General features: G+C 41.8%; 1 non-coding gene across 1 annotated transcript; it reads left to right on the top strand.

Moving 5' to 3' along the window:
• Positions 1–6,155: 6,155 nt before the first annotated feature.
• LOC148569230 (small nucleolar RNA R71) lies at positions 6,156–6,263 on the top strand. The gene has a single exon (XR_015881531.1). It is a non-coding gene; the product is annotated as a small nucleolar RNA R71 (small nucleolar RNA).
• The last annotated feature ends 220 nt before the right edge of the window (positions 6,264–6,483 follow it).

Raw genomic sequence — 6,483 nt, 5'->3', positions numbered from 1 at the left:
CCTTGTCAATGGCTTCATCTTATCCTCTCAGTGAAAATGGTCAACGCACCCTGTCACGGCACGGCTATTCATCTGTCGGTTCTCGATCATGCTGGAATAGGATTTACTATCCTTTTGCGTCTGTCACTAACGCCCCACAATCGCGAGTTTGGAGCTCGTCACAGTCATTCATTCATTGAATCCTACTCGGAATACCACAGACAAGGTTTAGACCTTCCGGATTCTCTTGAATGCCGCCATCATTCTAGCTTACACCACGAAGATTCTAGTTAGGAGATCTAAGAAATACTCATTCAGTCTAAGGTAGAACGGAAGTGGTTGTCAGGCACGCGTTCATAGGGAATGATGATGATTGTCACGTTCATCACATTCAGATTGAAGTACGAATGAATATCTTAGAAGCGAAACAAGATGAATTGAATAGAAAACAGTAGTACTTTGCATTAATCTTTGAGGAACAGCAGAGCTCCACACCTTAATCTATGGAGTGTAGAAACTCTACCGTTTGAAAATACATAAGTGAAAGGTCCAGGCATGGCCGAATGGCCAGCCCCTCTGATCTAAGAACCAGGCGTCCAAAGATGATCAAAGGATCAAAAGATAATCCAAAGATGTCTAATACAATAGTAAAAGGTCCTATTTATAATAAACTAGCTAATAGGGTTTATAGAAATAAGTAATTGATGCATAAATCCATTTCTGGGGCCCACTTGATGTGTGCTTGGGCTGAGCTTTGAGTGTTGCACGTGTAGAGGTCCTTCTTGGAGTTGAACGCCAGTATTTGTGCCAGTTTGGGCGTTCAACTCTGGTTTTGGATCCTTTTCTGGCGCTGGACGCCAGAATTGGGCAGAGAGCTGACGTTGAATTCCAGTTTGCGTCGTCTATTATTGGCCAAAGTATAGACTATTATATATTGATGGAAAGCCCTGGATGTCTACTTTCCAACGCAATTAGAAGCGCGCCATTTCGAGTTCTGTAGCTCCAGAAAATCCATTTTGAGTGCAGGGAGGTCAGAATCCAACAGCATCAACAGTCCTTCTTCAACCTCTGAATCTGATTTTTGCTCAAGTCCCTCAATTTCAATCAGAAAATACCTGAAATCACAGAAAAAATACACAAACTCATAGTAAAGTCCAGAAATGTGAATTTAACATAAAAACTAATGAAAACATCCCTAAAAGTAACTAGATCCTACTAAAAACATACTAAAAACAATGTCAAAAAGCGTATAAATTATCCGCTCATCACAACACCAAACTTAAATTGTTGCTTGTCCCCAAGCAACTGAAAATCAAATAGGATAAAAAGAAGAGAATATACTATAAATTCCAAACTATCAATGAAACATAGCTTCATTCATATGAGCGGGACTTATAGCTTTTTGCCTCTTGAATAGTTTTGGCATCTCACTTTATCCATTGAGGTTCAGAATGATTGGCATCTATAGGAACTCAGAGTTCAGATAGTGTTATTGATTCTCCTAGTTCAGTATGATGATTCTTGAACACAGCTTCTTTATGAGTCTTGGCCGTGGCCCTAAGCACTTTGTTTTCCAGTATTACCACCGGATACATAAATGCCACAGACACATAATTGAGTGAACCTTTTCAGATTGTGACTCAGCTTTGCTAAAGTCCCCAATTAGAGGTGTCCAGGGTTCTTAAGCACACTCTTTTTTTGCTTTGGACCTTGACTTTAACCGCTCAGTCTCAAGTTTTCACTTGACACCTACACGCCACAAGCACATGGTTAGGGACAGCTCGGTTTAGCCGCTTAGACCAGGATTTTATTCCTTTAGGCCCTCTTATCCACTGATGCTCAAAGCCTTGGGATCCTTTTTAGTTGCCCTTGCCTTTTGGTTTTAAGGGTTATTGGCTTTTTTCTCTTGCCTCTTGGTTTTAAGAGCTTTTGGCTTTTTCTGCTTGCTTTTTCTTTTTCTATATTTTTTTCTCGCCTATTTTTTTTTTCTGCAAGCTTTGTTCTTTGATGCTTTTTCTTGCTTCAAGAATCATTTTTATGATTTTTCAGATTATCAAATAACATGTCTCCTAGTCATCATTCTTTCAAGAGCCAACATATTTAACATTCTTAAACAACAACTTCAAAAGACATATGCACTGTTCAAGCATACATTCAGAAAACAAGAAGCATTGTCACCACATCAATATAATTAAGCTAAGTTCAAGGATAAATTCGAAACTCATGTACTTCTTATTCTTTTGAATTAAAACTTTTTTCATTTAAGAGAGGTGATGGATTCATAGGACATTCATAACTTTAAGACAAAGTTACTAACTACTAATGATCATGTAACATAGATAAGCACATAACATAGAAAATGAAAAACAGAAGAAATAAGAACAAGGAATGAATCCACCTTAGTGATGGTGGCGTTTCCTTCTTGAGGAACCAATGATGTCCTTGAGCTCTTCTATGTCTCTTCCTTGTCTTTGTTGCTCCTCCCTCATTGCTTTTTGATCTTCTCTTATTTCATGAAGCATGATGGAGTGCTCTTGATGTTTCACCCTTAGTTGTCCCATATTAGAACTCAATTCTCCTAGGGAGGTGTTGATTTGCTCCCAATAGTTTTGTGGAGGAAAGTGCATTTGAGGCATCTCCGGGATCTCATGGTGATGAGCTTCATACGCCTCTTGAGCTCCATGAATGGGCTCTCTTGCTTGCCCCATCTTCTTCTTAGTGATGGGCTTGTCCTCTTTAATGAGGATATCTCCCTCTATGTCAATCCCAGCCGAATTGCATAGGTGGCAGATGAGGTGAGGAAAGGCTAACCTTGCCATAGTGGAGGACTTGTCAGCCACCTTGTAGAGTTCTTGAGGTATAATCTCATGAACTTCCACCTCTTCTCCAATCATGATGCTATGGATCATGATGGCCCGGTCTATAGTAACTTCAGACCGGTTGCTAGTGGGAATGATTGAGCATTGAATGAACTCCAACCATCCTCTAGCCATAGACTTGAGGTCCAATCTTCTTAGTTGAACCGGCTTGCCTTTGGAGTCAATCTTCCATTGAGCTCCTTCTACACATATGTCCATAAGGACTTGGTCCAACCTTTGATCAAAGTTGACTCTCCTTGTGTAGGGGCGTGCGTTCTCTTCCATGTTTGGCAAGTTGAACGCCAACCTCACATTTTCCGGACTAAAATCCAAGTATTTCCCCCGAACCATTGTAACATAGTTCTTTGGATCCGGGTTCTTACTTTGATCATGGTTCTTGGTGATCCATGCATTAGCATAGAACTCTTGAACCATTAGGATGCCGACTTGTTGGATGGGATTTGTTAGAACTTCCCAACCTCTTCTTTGAATTTTATGTCGGATCTCCGGATACTCATTTCTTTTGAGTTTGAAAGGGACCTCGGGGATCACCTTCTTCTTGGCCACAACATCATAGAAGTGGTCTTGATGGGCTTTGGAGATGAACCTTTCCATCTCCCATGACTCGGAGGTGGAAGCTTTTGTCTTCCCTTTCCCCTTTCTAGAGGATTCTCCGGTCTTAGGTGCCATCAATGGTAATGGAAAAACAAAAAGCTTATGCTTTTACCACACCAAACTTAGAATATTGCTCGTCCTCGAGCAAGAAAAGAAGAATAGAAGAAGAAGAAGAAGAAGAAGAAGAAGAAGAAGAAATGGAGGAGAGAGAGAGTGGGAAGTGTTTCGGCCAAGAGGGGTGTATTGTGTGAATTTGATGAAGAATGGAGGGCTTTATATAGGGAAGGGAGGGGGGTTAAGGTTCGGCCATATGGGTGGGTTTGGGTGGGAAATTGGTTTTGAATTTTGAAGGTAGGTGGAGTTTATGAGGTAGGTTTATGGGGAAAAGTGGATGGATGTGAGTGGTGAAGAGGTGATGGGGAAGAGAGTTTGAGGTGATTGGTGAAGGGTTTTTGGGGAAGAGTGTTTATGGGGTTGTGTGAAAGAGAGTGGTGAGAAGAAGTGAGTGGAGGTAGGTGGGGATCCTGTGGGGTCCACAGATCCTGAGTGGATCCTGTGGGGTCCACAGATCCTGAGTTGTTCAAGGATTTACATCCCTGCACCCATTAGGCATGTAAAAATGCCTTTGCACACAACTCTGGGCGTTCAGCGCCAGGTTGGTGGCCATTTTGGGCGTTCAACGCCCATTTGTGTGCCATTTCTGGTGTTGAACGCCAGAACCATGCCTGTTCTGGCGTTCAGCGCCTAGAAGCTGCCCATTTTGGGCGTTCAGCACCAGAACCATGCTCTGTTCTGGCGCTGAACGCCAGACAGATGCTCCTCCAGGGTGTGATTTTTCTTCTGCTGTTTTTGATTCTGTTTTCAATTTTTCTATTTATTTTGTGACTCCACATGATCATGAACCTATAAAGACATGAAAAACAATGAAAATAAAAATTAGATAAATAAACATTGGGTTGCCTCCCAACAAGCGCTTCTTTAATGTCAATAGCTTGACAGTGGGCTCTTCATGGAGCCTCACAGGTGTGCAGAGCTTTGTTGAGACTCCCCAACACCAAACTTAGAGTTTGGATATGGGAATTCAACACCAAACTTAGAATTTGGTTGTGGCCTCCCAACACCAAACTTAGAGTTTGACTGTGGGGGCTTTGGTTGACTCTGCTTTGAGAGAAGCTTTTCATGCTTCCTCTCCATGGTTGCAGAGAGTGATCCTTGAGTTTTAAACACAAGGGAGTCCTCATTCATTTGGAGGACTAATTCTCCTCTGTCAACATCAATCACAGCTCTTGCTGTGGCCAGGAAAGGTCTTCCTAGGATAATGAATTCATCCTCTTCCTTTCCAGTATCCAGGACTATGAAATCAGCAGGGATGTAAAGGCCCTCAACCTTTACTAACACGTCCTCTACTTGTCCATAAGCCTGTTTTCTTGAATTGTCTGCCATCTCTAATGAGATTTTAGCAGCTTGCACCCCATAGATTCCCAGTTTCTCTATTACAGAGAGGGGCATGAGGTTTATTCCTGAACCAAGGTCACACAGAGCCTTAAAGATCATGGTGCCTATGGTACAAGATATTATGAACTTTCCAGGATCCTGTTTCTTCTGAGGTAATGTCAGTTGATCCAGATCACTTTGTTCATTGATGAACAAGGGAGGTTCAACTTCCCAAGTATCAATGCCAAATAATTTGGCATTCAGCTTCATGATTGCACCAAGAAACTTGGCAGTTTGCTCTTCAGTAATATCCTCATTCTCTTCAGAAGAGGAATACTCATCAGAGCTCATGAAGGGCATAAGGAGGTTCAATGAAATCTCTATGGTCTCTAGATGAGCCTCAGAGTCCTTTGGTTCCTCAGAGGGAAGCTCCTTATTGATCACTGGACGTCCCAGGAGGTCTTCCTCCTTGGGATTCACGTCCTCTCCTTCCCTTGTAGGTTCGGCCATGGTGCTTATGTCAATGGCCTTGCACTCTCCTTTTGGGTTCTCTTCTGTATTGCTTGGGAGAGTACTAGGAGGGATTTCAGTGATCCTCTTACTCAGTTGGCCCACTTGTGCTTCCAAATTTCTAATGGAAGACCTTGTTTCATTCATGAAACTTACAGTGGCCTTAGATAGATCAGAGACTAAGTTTGCTAAATTAGAAGTATTTTGTTCAGAGTTCTCTGTCTGTTGCTGAGTGGATGATGGAAAAGGTTTATTATTGTTAAACCTGTTTCTTCCACCATTATTGAAGCCTTGTTGAGACTTTTGATCCTTCCATGAGAAATTTGGATGATTTCTCCATGATGAGTTATAGGTGTTTCCATAAGGTTCACCTAAGTAATTCACCTCTGCTATTGCAGAGTTCTCAGGATCATAAGCTTCTTCTTTATAAGAAGCCTCTTGAGTACTGTTAGATGCAGCTTGCATTCCATTCAGACTCTGAGAAATCATATTGACTTGCTGAGTCAATATTTTATTCTGAGCCAATATGGCATTCAGAGTATCAATTTCAAGAACTCCCTTCTTCATAGGCGTCCCATTACTCACAGGATTTCTCTCAGAAGTGTACATGAACTGGTTATTAGCAACCATGTCAATGAGTTCTTGAGCTTCTGCAGGCGTTTTCTTTAAGTGAATGGATCCACCTGCAGAAGTATCCAATGACATCTTAGATAACTCAGACAGACCATCATAGAATATATCCAGGATGGTCCATTCTGAAAGCATGTCAGAAGGACACTTTTTGGTCAGTCCTTTGTATCTCTCCCAAACTTCATAGAGGGATTCACCTTCTTTCTGTCTGAAGGTTTGAACATCCACTCTAAGCTTGCTCAGCTTTTGAGGAGGAAAGAACTTGGCTAGAAAGGCCTTGACCAGCTTATCCCAAGAGTTCAGGCTATCCTTAGGTTGAGAGTCCAACCATACTCTAGCTCTGTCTCTTACAGCAAAAGGGAAAAGCATGAGCCTGTAGACTTCAGGATCTACTCCATTAGTCTTAACAGTATCACATATCTGCAAGAATTCAGTTAAGAACTGAAAAGGATCTTCA

This window comes from Arachis ipaensis, chromosome B4 (genome assembly GCF_059453495.1).
Source record: "Arachis ipaensis isolate K30076 ecotype BB chromosome B4, ASM5945349v1, whole genome shotgun sequence".
Classification (NCBI taxonomy): domain Eukaryota; kingdom Viridiplantae; phylum Streptophyta; class Magnoliopsida; order Fabales; family Fabaceae; genus Arachis; species Arachis ipaensis.
This window is presented reverse-complemented; position numbering and strand designations above follow the sequence as displayed.